The 16,963-nt window shown below is 38.8% G+C and overlaps 1 protein-coding gene across 1 annotated transcript in view; it reads right to left on the bottom strand.

The window, feature by feature from the left end:
- Window positions 1-12,148, bottom strand: part of ddr2l (discoidin domain receptor family, member 2, like) — a 35,160-nt gene extending 23,012 nt beyond the window's left edge. The window contains exon 1 of the mRNA XM_053325167.1: window positions 11,848-12,148. The gene's annotated coding sequence lies outside the window, so the exon portion shown is untranslated. The remainder of the gene's footprint in view (window positions 1-11,847) is intronic.
- Window positions 12,149-16,963: the final 4,815 nt, after the last annotated feature.

Here is a 16,963-nt window from a genome sequence, read left to right as displayed (position 1 = left end):
TATCTGGGTCAGTGAGGTTTGTTAGTGTCTCCATGTGGTTTAGTTTAAATTTAAAGGGTTAAAATGTAGAAAATAAACGTATGAATAACTTCACACATTCTTTTTTTGTGGACCCAGCATCAAATTTCTGCTTTTAATCCATTTAGAGAGAATATATTAGAGGGTTATGGTAAAAATGTCTAAGTGGTGTAACCATAAAAACTTTGTACCAAATAATTCAACTTGATTAAAAACAGTAAATAGTCAATAAAACACCTTCCTTCCTTCCTTCCTTCCTTCCTTCCTTCCTTCCTTCCTACCTAACACCATATCAACTAGTTTGGCATGATCTTACATCCTTCCTTCCTTCCTTCCTTCCTTCCTTCCTTCCTAACACCATATCAACTAGTTTAGCATGATCTTACATCCTTCCTTCCTTCCTTCCTTCCTTCCTAACACCATATCAACTAGTTTGGCATGATCTTACATCCTTCCTTCCTTCCTTCCTTCCTTACTTCCTTCCTTCCTAACACCATATCAACTAGTTTGGCATGATCTTACATCCTTCCTTCCTTCCTTCCTTCCTTCCTTCCTTCCTTCCTAACACCATATCAACTAGTTTGGCATGATCTTACATCCTTCCTTCCTTCCTTCCTTCCTTCCTTCCTAACACCATATCAACTAGTTTGGCATGATCTTACATCCTTCCTTCCTTCCTTCCTTCCTTCCTAACACCATATCAACTAGTTTGGCATGATCTTACATCCATCCTTCCTTCCTTCCTTCCTTCCTTCCTTCCTTCCTTCCTTCCTTCCTTCCTTCCTACCTAACACCATATCAACTAGTTTGGCATGATCTTACATCCATCCTTCCTTCCTTCCTTCCTTCCTTCCTTCCTTCCTTCCTTCCTTCCTACCTAACACCATATCAACTAGTGTGGCATGATCTTACATTATAACTTTTATATTAAATAAAGCTAATGGAATACTATTGTTCTAAATATTACATTATTTTGGTTACACCATTTGACATTTTCAGGAGCATTCAGTCTTACTTTTGGTAAAAAAAATGGTGCAAATGTCATTTAAATGATATAAAACCAACAAAAATACTAAATGTACATTTTAACAAACCTGATGCTGTTTTAAAACTATTTTTAAAGATATTATATAACATATTCTTTTGAATTGCTCATCATGCCAACCCTCATTTGTCTCTCATGTACAGTTAAATTACAGACTGCAGAGGCCACACAGTAAATATAAGCAGAGCGATGATGATGCTACAAACACTACGAACTTTTTAGACTGGAAGGAACCAAGTAGCTTAAACAGAGAGGGGGGGTCAGTGTGAAGCAGGCAGAGTTAAAAAAAAAAACTATTAAAACATACAGATTATATAATATATTATAAAAGCTAACGAAAGTCACTCTAACACTAGAATTTAAGAGTTTGTAAAGCATCCAATCTGAAATATTTGAGATTCACAGCGGTTCTGTCTGTATAGTTTCACCTGTACATGAAACAGATTTACTGCTGTTCTCAGTCTGGTCTGAATGCTGAAGCTGCAGCACTGTCTGTCTGATTATGCAACACAACAAAACAATGTAACACACACACACACACACACACACACACACACACACACACACACACACACACACACACACACACAGATGATGAAGTCCAGATGTCTGTCATGACACACAATCAGACAGTAAAGACTCCCAGCTGATTATCATCTGGAAACTGGAAGAATAAAAATGGATTTCCATATTGTATTTATGAGATTTGTGCACATTAATAGATTTCTTATCAAAACCAGTTACGTTTGTTTACAGCAGCGGATTATAAGAAGCAACATTCAGACGTGTTGTCAAGGTAAATAAATCACCAGCGAAGCAACAACAACCAGCAGAGCTCCATGAAACTGAACATGCAGCTTTTAACGTCTTCAATCTGAACTTCCTGACTCATTTAAATACATTATGAAGAAATGATAACTAGTTGCTGCCTTTTTATGGGCCACTCTGCATATTTTCAGGTCTATATTTATATTCTGGAGCTCTACAGGAATAACTTTACATGTTTCTTTCACTTCTTTTTCTCCTTCTTTAAATCTAAAAGTCAACTTCTCTACCAGAAACATGGACGCTGCGTCTGAGAGCCATCTGCTGTTAACTCAGCTGCTAGCTCGGCAGCTAACTCGGCGGTTAGCACGGCGGCTAACTCGGCTGCTAACTCGGCTGCTAGCTCGGCTGCTAACTCGGCGGCTAACTCAGCTAACTGGCTAACTGTAGACTGTAGTAGTAGTAGTGTGTGCTGAATGTATTTATACCTCTACAGCAGCAGGGGCGGGTTTATGCTAATCACTAAATCCTGAACACAGAAATGTTGAAACACAGTTTGTGAAGCCTAGCTCCACAATTCAAATCTAAATGGTTGAAATGCTTTTTACACTTTTTTTAGAAATACATTTATGACCTATTTAATGTGTTTAGAAGAAAATGTCTGAATTAATTTTACACAGTCTTTAAACGTCTTCAATCTGAACTTCCTGCCTCATTTAAATAAATTATCAAGACATTTTAACTGTCATTTTTCTCTTTTTTTCTTGAAATGAATATAATTATCTGTTGCTGCCTTTTTATGGGCCATTCTGCATATTTCCAGGTCTATATTTATATTCTGGAGCTCTACAGGAATAACTTTACATGTTTCTTTCTACTGAAAACAAACCTTTCACTTCTTTTTTCTCTCCTTCTTTAAATCTAAATGTCAACTTCTCAAATCCATCCCAACATGTTGGAGCTGAAATCCGACCTGAAGTATGAGAGTGGAAACACTTCAGGCTACGGACCGGATGGACGTTTATGGGCATGTGCCTTAAAAAAAAAAGTCATAAATGAAGCAGTGAGAGCAGGTTGAAGCTCTGACTTTTGACTTTTCTACATAATTTCACCTCAAGTTTTGAAATATAAAGAAAACCACAAAAAGTACTAGAGTGTTTCCAATTTAATGTTCACTACTAAATTTAATCTGAACACTTCTGCTAATGCACTGAATGTACTGCAGGTCATTCATTCATTTATATGAGTGTGTGTGTGTGTGTGTGTGTGTGTGTGTGTGTGTGTGTGTTTCAGCAGATCTCTCAAACACACACACACACACTCGTACGCTGCGTAAAAAATTAAAAACACGTGCACATCAGCAAAGTGGCTAAAAATGCAAATGAAAGATGGGAGCAGGTGACAGTTAACGAGGTGTGAGGAGCTGCTGGCATCTGAGGAATGTGAGGAGCGCTTGATTTAACATGCAGCTCAGCTCTGAACGCAATCAAACACACCTGAACTGAGCAACTGTTTTAAACCCAACGTCATGACTGTATGACCAGATAACATGGAGTAGAATCAAAGCTTACAGTTTATTTATATCTTTATATATCTGTGGATCACAAATCAAAGGAAATCTAATTAAAAGTTGATTTAAGGCGTTTTTAACTCTGCGTAGTTCAGTCTGCTTGGTTTTTCCTACTTTTAAACCAGTGGTGTCAAACATGAGGCCCGTGGGCCAGAACTGGCCCACCGAGAGGTCCAATCCGGCCCACTTTTCCTTCCTTCCTTCCTTCCATCCATCTGTCTTCCCTTCCTTCCTTCCATCTATCCTTCCTACCTTTCTTCCTCCCTGTCTTCTTTTCCTTCCTTCCATCTGTCTTCCCTCCCTCCCTCCCTTCCTTCCTTCTTGTCTTATCTTCTCTTTCTTCCATCTGTCCTTCCTTCCTTCTTGTCTTCTCTTCCTTCCGTCTGTCTTCCCTTCCTTCCTTCCTTCCATCTATCCTTCCTACCTTTCTTCCTTCCTTCTTGTCTTGTCTTCTCTTCTCTTCCTTCCATCTGTCCTTCCTTCCTTCATTCTTCCCTTCCTTCCCTCTTTTCTACCTTCCTGTATTCCCTTCCTTCCCTCCTCCGTCTTTTCCTTCCTTCTTCCCTTTGTTCTGTCTGTCCTTCCTTCCTTCCTTCATTCCTTCCTTCCTTCCTTCCTTCTTTCCTTCCTTCCTTCCTTCCCTCCATCTCTTCAATGATCCGGCCCACATCAGATCAGATTGTTCTGTATGTGGCCCTTGAATGAAAATGATTTGGACTCCTCTCTGTTTATTTCTGGAGGGAAACTGATCCAACCTGGAGCCACTAATAAATATGTTTTCTTTTAAAAAAGGAGTTTCTTCCTGTCTTTACCATCCCGCCCCCCAGACGTATCTGACCAATGAGAGGCGAGGACTTTTATAGCGATGGATTTGATTCGCTCTGATTTTTTTCTGCGTGAAAAGAAATTAAACTTTAAAAAGTGATTCAGACCAACGACAGGTTTGATGACGCCCTTCAATTTTTTCCAGTAATGATGTTAAACATGATGCTCGAGACTCTGCTGAAGACAGGAATACACACACACACACACACACACACACACACACACACACACACACACACACACAGTTTAACATAACAGATGAGATCATGTGACCTAAAAGCTAAAAGATAGCATCCATTAAAGAGCAGATTAATATGCACACGTTAGCTAGCATCAGTTTGCATTTTCCAACTATTCACAACACAGACGACGTCATTAAGTGTCACATCCTGAACAGCCAGAGTTCATGTCTAGAAGAAGAAGTCTAATCCAAACAGACTCAACCACATTCACACCTCTGGACCGGTCGAAGGTTGAATCTGCATGTCTGGACTGTGGGAGGAAACGCAGCACCTGCAGGAAACCCACAGAAACAGAGAATGTACAAACTCCACACAGACGCAGCAGAAACCAGCCCAGCTCATGGATTATACAGTGTTTGTCTGACAGGAGAAGGGACGGGGGGTTCGAGAGGTAAAAGGTTTGTTGGAGCTTCTTAAATCTGAGTATTTTGCTGAGCAGGAATCAGACTCCAAATGAACCAACCCAACAATGTCTAAGGGTCAGAGACAGATAAATGTTGGCACAGTGAGAAATTCAAAAATATCTTTAAAAATTGTTTTAAAAGCAGCATCAGGTTTGTTAAAATGTACATTTAGTATTTTTGTTGGTTTTATATCATTTAAATGACATTTGCACCATTTTTTTTACCAAAAGTAAGACTGAATGCTCCTGAAAATGTCAAATGGTGTAACCACAAAAGAATGATCTCCATGATTCTCCAGATGAAATGTAATATTTAGAACAATAGTATTCCATTAGCTTTCTTTAATATAAAAGTTATAATGTAAGATCATGCCAAACTAGTTGATATGATGTTAGGTAGGAAGGAAGGAAGGAAGGAAGGAAGGAAGGAAGGAAGGATGTAAGATCATGCCAAACTAGTTGATATGGTGTTTTATTGACTATTTACTATTTTTAAGCAACGTTGAATTATTTGGTACAAAGTTTTTATGGTTACACCACTTAGACATTTTTACCATAATCCTCTAATATATTCTCTCTAAATGGATTAAAAGCAGAAATTTGATGCTGGATCCACAAAAAAAGGATGTGTGAAGTTATTCATACATTTATTTTCACATTTTAACCCTTTAAATTTAAACTAAACCACATGGACACATAATAAAGGTAATTGACCATAAAATCATAATGTCAAAAATCAGCTAATTTAAACATTTATATTTTTCTTTACTAAAAATGTATATCACAAAAGATCTTGTTGTTTATGAGCAGTGACTGTTGGTGAAAATAAAACTTTTTTTTTTTTTTAACATGTTTTGTTTTTTCCCCCCAAAGTAATAAATTAGACCACAGAAAGAGTCGGGATCTGATAAGAGCTGGTATTCATAAACTGACCTGGAATCAGATGCTGAACTGATAAAATCTGATAAAAATACCCAAACAAAGTTTCAGCTGCCTGACGGAGAAAGATCTGGCAGCTCAGACGTTTTCAAACGAGCTCACAGAAAAATGTCAGCTGGTGACACCGAAGGACAAATATTCTGCTTATTTCCAGCTTTATGTTTATATTCTGTCTCTACTGACGTGTCTTTGCATGATTTCCAGTTTAAAACCTCTTATTTATCTTCTACTGGCGGGTCAATTACGTTTGTTTGTCTCCAAACATTATGGCAAAAATGTCTAAGTGGTGTAACCATAAAAACTTTGTACCAAATAATTCAAAAGTAAATTCTCAATAAAACACCATATCAACTAGTTTGGCATGATCTTACATTATAACTGGAGTCATTATTAGTATAAGTCCACTTAAATAAATAAAATATTTAATATTCATCATTCTTTTTTGTGGACCCAGCATCACATTTCTGCTTTTAATCCATTTAGAGAGAATATATTAGAGGATTATGGTAAAAATGTCTAAGTGGTGTAACCATAAAAACTTTGTACCAAATAATTCAACTTGCTTAAAAACAGTAAATAGTCAATAAAACACCATATCAACTAGTTTGGCATGATCTTACATCCTTCCTTCCTTCCTTCCTTCCTTCCTACCTAACACCATATCAACTAGTTTGGCATGATCTTACATCCTTCCTTCCTTCCTTCCTTCCTTCCTTCCTTCCTTCCTTCCTACCTAACACCATATCAACTAGTTTGGCATGATCTTACATTATAACTTTTATATTAAATAAAGCTAATGGAATACAATTGTTCTAAATATTACATTATTTAATATCTATCATTCTTTTGTGGTTACACCATTTGACATTTTCAGGAGCATTCAGTCTTACTTTCGGTAAAAAATGGTGCAAATGTCATTTCAAATGATATAAAATCAACAAAAATACTAAATGTACATTTTAACAAACCTGATGCTGCTTTTTGAAATGATCATCTTACCAACCCTTATTTATCTTGTACTGGTCCTTTATGTCTCAAACAGGCCATTTTAGCTCCTGCCTCTTTAAGCCACCTCCAAATGTCAACTTTTTTGAATCCATCACTCCATGTTGGAGCTGAATCACATCCGACAACGTGAACAACACATGGAAACACCTTAGCAACCACCTTAGCGACCACCTTAGTGACCACAGCTACGGAACAAACAGTTGTTTATTCAAGTGTTACAAACAAAGAGTCCAGAGCAGGTTGAAGCTCTGACGTTTCTACATGACATCACAACTGGAAAACATGTATGTAAGACGTATAAGCAATCAGTGAGTCTATCCTGGAGATGATTTGCTTCTATGTGATGTTAAACAGCCTCATTGAACGTCCTGCCTGTTAAAGCTCAATGATTTCCGTCTGCATCATCTCGCCTCAGCAGCAGCAGCAGCAGCCATGATGTTCAGATCCTCCGTGTGGTTTCTTAATGATTTAACGAGCCGCTCGCAGATGGAAACTCGACTCATTTACACTCCGTCTGTAATCTGCTGCTTCCACTGGAGCCACACACACTTCTTCTCCTGAAGCCATTTTGACCAATTCCTTGTAAGCGCTCGTGTTTTAACGGTGCGGCTGAAGTGAAAAAAAAAGCCACCGTGAGAGCATCATGAGTCACATCAGAGTCCGATAAGAGGGTCAAAGACTTTACATGGTTACATAATGAGCTGAGGTTAAATGTCTTTGGAAACAAACCACTGAGGGATTCAGCTGGGAGGAGGTTTATCTTTGTTGAGTCCAGCTTGAGTTGATTCAATTCTTATTATCTTACTTAGAAAACAAGAAAAAGACATCGGTCACAATAAAACATGTTAACTTGTGGTTGTTTTAGTCTTTCTCACAGATAAGATATGACTGTGATCTTCTTTATGACTGTTTCCTCCCACATCCTGTTTTTATGTCTCATTCAATTTAAAAAATGCAAAAAAATAAAAATGTCATAATATCACAGTGTGTTATATTCACGTGGCTCCGACGGAAAAATGAGACAAACTGGATTACAAACAGACTAAGTGAATAAATCATGATGTAAATGAAGCATGTGTCTCTATTATTATGCACATTTTGTATTATTAGGGCCCGATTGCTGTAAACCGACATGCATGGGGGGGCGAGGGCCCGTTCACCGCTGCTTGCAGCTTTAATTATTATTATTATTCGATCACCAGCTATAGTCACTTTCTCATGTTTGACTTACTGTTGCTGTTATTTTACTAGTTTTTTTCTATTTTAAATGCCTGTTTTTATAAATTAATACTTTACTACTAACTGTGAAAGTGTGAAAACCTACTTGGCATTAAACCTGTTGCATCATATGTTTATTTTTCCACTTTAAAAATCTGTGCAATAACAATATCTGCGCCAATCTTACATAATGTTACTATTTTTACTACCATTGTCTTTTTATTGCTTGTGTACTTTGTATTTATTGTCCTTTATTCTTTCTGTTCATGCTCTTTGTGTTTCTTGCTATCCGCTCTGCTGCTGCTGTTGTAACTTTCCCCACTGTGGGACCAATAAAGAAACATCTCATCTTGTCTTATCTTGATGAATCTGATGTGATTTAAATGTCACTGAAGAGCTGAAAACATCCGATCAGTGTGGAGCCATGAGGAGACTGAAACCTTCCTCACATCAACACAGGAAACATAAAGAAATGTCATACTTCTATCATGTTTACCACACAGTTTGATCTTTTACTGCTGCTCTTTTAATGACGTCAGCATTCGATTACAACACTAGATTGTCGATGATAATGTAAAACAGTGAAGGAAGGTGAAGTACAGCCCTGAAAGCGATTATAATCTGATTCATTTTGAGGGGATTTTTCTTGCTTTCTGTCCACAAACAGCGACCGTATGAGAGGAATAAACATGAGTTTTAGATACTGAAGCTGCTCATGTTTGGGAACTCTTAAGTGGAGATCTGTGTTTTAAATTACAAATTATTTTGGAAGTTTTGAGAATCAACTCACATCAGAGACGTTTTGACCCTGAGGGAGCAAACTTGAGGACGAACCTGCTGTGGTTCACCTCAGAAGAAGGTTTGATGGTCAAAGACAAACAGACTGAAACGAAGAGGTGAGACCGACTTTCTTCTTGTTTTTCAAACATCATGTGAAGAAATCTAAACCTGACAGCAGCAGCAGGACGGCTCTGGACCTGGACTTCAAACTGGATGTTCTTTCAGTCTCAGCCACAACACAACACAAATAAAATCCTCCTCTTGAACAGACAGAGGAGTTTTAATCCACCTGAATGAATCCCGTCTTGCTGACTGGCAGCAGTGTGAAACAACATGTCTTCCATTGTGTAGTTTTGGGTTTGTTTTGTAAGCGATCGGCGCTGTCAGCTCTCACAGTCCGAGCCAAACACCGAGCTGCTGCTGCTGCTGCTGCTGTTGTGAAATCACATTGAGTCTCTCTGCATCTCACAGTCTGTTCTTAAGACAATAAATCGGATTTTTACTGCCTCGCATCACAACCGTGAAGCTGTAAAGTTATACCTGCAGGGGACTGATAGCATCACTCATCGATGACTCCATGATTCACTCTAAGAACTCACTTGTTCTTTGTTTAGGAGCAAAAAAGCCGGAGTCACATTTACCAGAAACTACAAACACACTCTCGTAATATTATAATGCCTTGGTTTCATGATGGTGTCTCCTAGCTAGGGCTGGGTATCTTTTAAAAATTATGATACTAGCACCAATCCAAGTCCCCTTAAAGTGATCCTCATACTAACTGAGTCCTTCATCAGATTCCCATTAACACATTTAGTCTCTGTCTGTTATCGTGTGTAACAGTGTGTAGTGTAGACTCACTTTAGAGGGTTTAGGAGGCATCTTGGCTGCTTAACTGCTAAACACGCTAAACTCAAATTCACCACGACTTCACCACCACAGACGGGTCGTAGCTGCTGTGGCAGTGGACCAATCACATGATGCATTAAATCCAAGAATGCATGTGTTGATTGGCTGTGAGCAAGTCCATACAAAAAAGAGGTTTCGATACTACTTGATATCGATTTACTTTGGTCAATACCTTAAAAGGTGTTGAGTAGCGATACCCAGCCCTAGTCACTGCCTTGCATTCATTTCATTATGAACATCCAAACATCTACTTGTATAGCTGGAGTCTTTTGATACAACAAATTAAATCTGTGCTTTAAGCGATAATGTGGCATTCATTCATTAGCAGAGCTGACGGTCACACTGAGCCTGACTGCATCCTGATACTCAACACAAGAACCACAGACTCTGAACAACAACAACCACATTAGCTTTCCTGCTAACGTCACCTTCTTATCTAACTTTAAAACATGAACACACGTCTTCTTCTGCAGCTTAGCTTGTTTAACGAACCACCAAACAAACATTCATCAGGGAAAAATGCACCGCTAATGTTAGTTAGCAGCTAGATAGCCAAATAAACAGCAGGTAAACATACATGGACCAGTTACGTGCTGGTTTGGTTGTTGCTTTACAAAGTTCCTGTTAGCAACACGCTATGAACAGCTAAAGTCAATCAAACACAGACACGGACACTCCTACAGCCAGCTCAGACAAAAAATGAGCTTCATGTTTCTTCATGTTATAATAAAAACAAAAAAAACATGATTTCTAACTGATTAAATGTGACTTCAGTTGGCAGAGAGACACAGAGAGTGAAGAGGAGTCTGAGGAGGAGGAGTTGGTGTTTAAAGGTTTGAAACTCTGCTTCAGTCATCAGTTCGTGGTGGTAAACTGAGCTGACTGAGCATCAAAATAACCCAAACATGATACCTAACGCACAGTACAGGAGGTCAAGAGGTCAAAAACACACATGCACACACACACACACACACACACACACACACAGCTTACGATAACACAGCAGCCTATCAGCCAAACTACCAGCAAGCTAAATCCCACCATGAGCATTAGAGCTGCAATGATTAGTTGATTGAAAGAAAATTAAAGCTGCAACTATTTTAATAATCAATTCATCATTTTAATCCCTTTTCAAGCAAAAGTGCAGAAACTGATCTTATTTGTTGTTTTCTTCGTGTTATGTATAGTTGAGTCTTGACTGAGTATGAATGTTACTAAAGCTGAAACCACTAGTTGATTAAGGGTTAGGGTTAGGATACGTTGATTGACAGAAACTGGCAGAAAATTAATTGGTTAATTATTTTGAGATTTTTTTAAAAGGAGAAATGTTACAATGCTCTGATTCCTGGTGTCTTTAGTCCTCTTTAATTTCTACTTATTAAACAGTTTCATCTATTTTATTGAACTAGTAATCGCTCAAATTGACTATTAAATGTCAAAAAATAGAGCTAGTGATGCCTTCAAATGTCTTGTTTTGATCAATCGGGACTAATAGATGTTCATATTTTCACTTCATGACACAGAAAAGCTTCAAATCTTCACATATAAGCTCCAAACATCCACATTTCATCCTTTTTTGATTGATAAATGACTAAAACGACTATTTGATCGCTAAACTAGTTGACAATGAATCTTCTATCTATTGATTAATCGACAATTTGATCACAGCAACAACTCCATCATCTGTTTCTTAAAGTTTCTCCTTGTTAATGTTCCTAATGTGACCTGCAGGCTTCTTTAACGCTGCCACATTTACATCACATTTCTATAACATCATTAAAAATAACAAGCAGCAGCTCCTGTCCGCTGCTTTGAAATGACGTCAATCACTTTTTTTTTTTTTTTTTTTTGGTCATTTTAAAACCATCTGTGTGAGCTGACACTGAAGTTTTAAAGTTTTGAAACTCTCCTTCCTTTTTCCAGATAACAAAGCTCTCAAAAATCTCAGATGTCATATTTTAGGCCTCATGAATCTGCAGCAGCACCGACACTGATCTCAGCTCTGTTTTTGTCATGCACTCAAAAAGTTTCCAAGCCTTGTCTGTGAACACTTGAGCCTGACTCCTCTCGTCCTCCTTCACGCTGTTCTCATCCAGACACATGAGCTGTTTAATGAGGTGTTAGTTACCTGTCCAGCAGCGATCCTCTCTCCGGGTTTCTCCGTGTTTTCTCTGAGTGCGGGTCCGACTGCTCGTGTTGTCGTAGAGGAGAGAGACTCACTGGATCATGCTGAAGAAAACTTAACAGTGACTCTTAACTCTCTGAAGCTCTCCTCCTGTCCCTGCCTGACAACTTTGTTCCCCCCCTTCTTCTTTTTCTTTTCTTTTTAAACTACTTTTTTTTGCGTTTCAACAAATGTCTTGGAAGAAGAAGAAGGAGGAGGAGAAGAAGGAAAAAAAGAAGATCTGCACACTCCAGAGAGAGAGGAACGGAGGGGGAGAGAGAGAGAGAGAGAGCGAGAGAAGGAGAGAGAGAGAGAGAGGAGAGAAAAAAAGAGAAAGGTAGCTGTGTATTTACATCACATCCCGTTTCAGAGAAGGAGGAGGAGGAGGAGGAGGAGGAAGGCAACATGAGACCCCGGACCGTCTGACATCTGAGAAGTGGGAAGTTGAAGGAAATGTGTAGAAGCGCCCTAGGAAGGGAACTACGGAGGGCACATTGACACTTCCTCCGTTTAAACCAGATTATACTGCGTTTTTAGTCCAATCATGTCTCTAAAATATGACTGTAAGGACTTTAAGCGGTTGTCTTGGATACTTAACAAAAGGTTTGATTATAAAATAGTGCTGTCTGGTTGATGACTGTACAGCAACAGTTAAAGAAATAGGTCTTTAGATCATTTACTGCAGAGAAAGAGCCACACATCATGTTCTGCATGATAAATAGACCTACGACTGCAGTAAAAGTAGGGGAGACCAGGGTTGGTAGTCACACTATTAACTTCCCTTTGTATTCCTCACAAACTGCGTACATAGATTTCCGTTTAATGTGTTATGAAAGTCTAAAGTGCGATGCAGGAATAAAGTGATCTTCTTCTCCATCAGCTGATTCTGTTCAAAAGATATGAGCCGTCAAATATGTGAATATGTGATAACCGTCCCCATCGGGAGGTTGGTTGTCGCTGTGGTATTTTAATGGGGAAAACACACAATCTTAACCCTCCTGTTATCCTCGAGTCAAGGAAGGAAGGGAGGAAGGAAGGCAGGAGGGAAGGAAGGAAGGTAGGAAGGGAAGAAAGAGGATAGAAGGAGGGAATGATGGAAGGAAGAAGGAACGAAAGGAGGGAGGGAGGAGGGAAGGAAGGGAGGGAGGAGAGAGGGAGAAAGGAAAAGAGGAAGGGAGGAAGGAAGGAAAGGACAGAGGAAAGAAGGAAGGGAGGAAGGAAAGGAAGGAAGGAAGGAAGGAAGGGAAGAAAGAAGGAACAGTCAAAACAGATGGAGTCAATTTGACCCGGGAGGACGACAGGAAGGTTAAAAATGAATTTAAAAGTTTAGTTTCATTGAAATACAACAACCTAACACGTATCCTGCACCAAGAGAACATAAACAGGAACAATCATTACTATAAGTGCATTTTTTAAATCCTTTATATAACAATATTGAGCAGTTAAACCTCTCTGACTGCTCTGAGCTCTGGATCAGTCTGGATCTGGTTTGTCTTCCTGATTAAATTCCTGCTAATTTTGCTCTCTTAAAATAAAGACAGAACTACATATATCACAACATATATGTAAATAAAAACATCACTGGAGGCCCCTGGGCTATAGGACTTTATGTGCCCCCCATCCCCCCGATCCCTAAGTGGTTGACACAATATATTTGGCCTAAAAAAACTCAATACATGGTCATCTTTGGCTCTGTGCCATTGTATGTACCGTTAACTATGTGCATTTCACTTTTGCAAATGAGCCAACACATACTCACCTACACACACACACACACACACACACACACACACACACACAATTACATCAGCACAATACTTCACTAATAATAATTGTTCCATAGGCTACAGTATGCAACAAATCAAACATAAGGTAAGCAAATAACTGATTCTTCTCTGTTTATTTATAACATTAACTATGTGCATCACTACACTACATCACAACAATTACAACACTGTGAAAGGATGTGAACACTTCATTGTCGCTAACTATTAAGCGATGTGTCATTTGTCTTGCCTGTGGCTTTGTGTCCTCCCTTCCTTCCTTGACTGTTTCTGCATGATGAACAGAATATATTACATTTTGATTCATCAGTGCATAACAGCTTCTTCCAGTCTTCAGTAGTCATGTCCATTGGTGGTGTTTCATGGCCCAGGCAAGCCTCTTCTTCTTAGGCCAAGTCCACACGTACCAAAACGATCTTTTCCCCCTTCGTTTTCCCTGGCATCGTTTCAAGAATATTTGCGTACAAATGGATCCATCTCAACACGACTCAACACGCTACTTCATATTCCAGCCTATACTATAGGTGTCGCTGTTTCAGTTTCAGAAATTCACCAAAAACGGAGAGGAAGAGGCGGAGCATGCGCATAAAGCTTGAGCGCTGTTTACAAATCGGCAGTAGAAGAAACCAAACTCAAGGAGAAGAAGAAGACGACGATGGCTCACGGGATATAAGAGGTGGAAGGCTAAGCTCGAGGGGTGTGGCGATGACATCATTGAAACGCAGGTATGCTTTTGACCATCCAAATGAACACTCAAGGGCTGTGTTTGCAAATTTTTTCATCCTAGGACCAGGTTTCAGAAAGCTTCGTTTTCAGGCGTTTACAGTATTCGTTTGGACGATCGGCCAAAACGATGCAAAACATCTGCGTTTAAACCAAAAAGCGTCTCCGTGTGGATGGCCCCTTATCCTGACTCTTAGCAATGGCTTTCTTGCTGCAACTCGACCTGTCAAACCTGCAACTCCAAGTCTTCTCTTTACAGTTGAAACTGAGCCTTGCTTACTATGACTGCCATGAAGCTGTGAGCCGCCGATCACGCAAGCTGTTGACTCTCAGAAACTTGTCTTCTGACTCTGTTGTGGCTTTGGGTCTGCCAGTTTCTGAGTGCTTTTTGATGGTGAAGGAAACTGTACTCACTGACACCTTGACTTTCTTTCTCGGTGTCTCACCATCCCCATCACTTTTACCACCAGATGTCACTGTAGTGCAGCGTCATGTGCGTTATGGTCGAGTGTTCATTAGCCTGCATAATTATTCTGGTCTCTGGAGCTTTACGTTTCCAAAAACTGGGTTTCTGAAATCTGCAGATGGTAGCTTGGAGTAATCCTTCAAAGTGAGACCAAAATCAGCTCATGCCAACGAAACTAGGATCCCAGGACCACAAAGCTCAAGCGTAGTGTAGCACATGAAGCTTCAACATTATTTCCATTAATAACATTTTTGTAAAAGTCCAGATGATAAGGACTTCAAGGACTTCAGGGTTGAAACTCTTAGTGGAAAATATGTCTCACATTTATATTGCTGTAATAAGAATGAGTATCACAAAAGAAGTCTGACAGGTACTCCACTCTCAGTGTGTGTGTGTGTGTGTGTGTGTGTGTGTGTGTGTTTGTTAGACAGCAGGTGGCAGCAGAGTTTTACTCTTTCTCTGTACGTCCTCTAACAGTTGGAGCAGCGGTTATTGAAGTGACGTGAGCCCTTTTGAATGATGTTTGTATTATTATTACTATTATTAATATTATTATTATTATTATTATTATTATTATTATCGTCATTTTCTTCTTCTTGGTTTGGTGTGAGGTTTTGTGTGCGTTGTGATATATTTTCATGTTGATGTGAGGAAAGCAATCAGGATGACACTGTGGATAAATAGGTGAATTGGGAACATTTACATGAACTTTATGAACATGAATATCCTTTTAAACCATGACTTTTATCCAGGCCCATTCATTTAGTGTTGTGTCTCTTCTTTGTCATGTATCAGTCCTGTAACATTGTGTTTTTGTGCTTTTGGGGAAAGTTTTTAATAGTTTTGTTTTAAATATAATCCTAAATGAGTAAATATTCCAGCAGTAAATTAACCCTCCTGTTGTCCTCTAGTCAAGGAAGGGAGGGAGGATGGAAGGATGGAAAGGAAGATGAAGGAAGGAAAGGAGGGAAGGACAGAGGGAGGGAGAAAAGAAAAGAGGTAGGGAGGAAGGAAGGAAAGAAAGACAGAGGAAAGAAGGGAGGAAGGGACGGCGGAAAGATGGAAGGAAGGAAGGAAGGAACAGTCAAAACAGACGGGGTCAATTTGAACTGGGAGGACGACAGGAAGGTTAAACTTTTCCTCCTGCAGTGAAACGATGGAAGTCAGATACTTCATCCATCATCTCAGAGACAAAACTCAATGTAAAACTGAGTTTAACGTTTCATAAATTACTTCTACTACTATCTGATGTTTTATTTTCTTATATTTAAAACATTTCGTCTGTCTGTCCAGCAGGTGGAGCTGTTTCTCTTCTTTCTCCTTAAAAAACAGTCTTTTCATCACTTCCTGTGTGTAGTTCCTCTCATTCTTCCTCCAGTAAAGTGTGAGTGTGTGATGACGCAAGAGGCCTTCATGCTGTGTATATGAAAACAAAGATGGCGACTCACCACACACACACACACACACACACACACACACACACACACACACACACACACACACACACACACACACACACACACACACACACACAGACGTCACAACATGAGTGTAAAGCTGCTGGAAAATAACAGTGACCAAGGATCCAGCTGCTGAGAGAGTTTCCCTGCAGGACTGAGCTCACGTTATGTGTCACTGTGTTATTCTGCATTTAGATGTAATGTTAATGTATAAATACTTTAATATAATCATTACTAATATACTAATATAATCATTTATTATTAAACAAATAGAAGGTAAAACATCCTGAAAATAAAGACAAAGTTTATTATAATGACTGTTGTGAGGGGTTTTGTGACATTTTTTATTTTTTAATTCTTAATAAATATCTAAAGAGTTTTTAATTAATTAATATTTTTGTAAATATCAGATAACTCTTTAAAAATGCAGCTTTATTTTCCCTGTGAAGGTTTAACACCCACTTAATGGAAATGAATTAAAACCATGTATGGAAGTCAAATACATTTATGTTTTACTAAATATAAATGTATTCATATATAAATATTTAATTTTGATCATAATCATCTTTCATAAATCTGTCCATGTTTAATTTATCTGATTTATAATATTACTACTACTAATAACTTTATAGACACACAGATCAGTA

The sequence above is a fragment of the Scomber japonicus genome, chromosome 9 (genome assembly GCF_027409825.1).
Source record: "Scomber japonicus isolate fScoJap1 chromosome 9, fScoJap1.pri, whole genome shotgun sequence".
Classification (NCBI taxonomy): Eukaryota; Metazoa; Chordata; class Actinopteri; order Scombriformes; family Scombridae; genus Scomber; species Scomber japonicus.
This window is presented reverse-complemented; position numbering and strand designations above follow the sequence as displayed.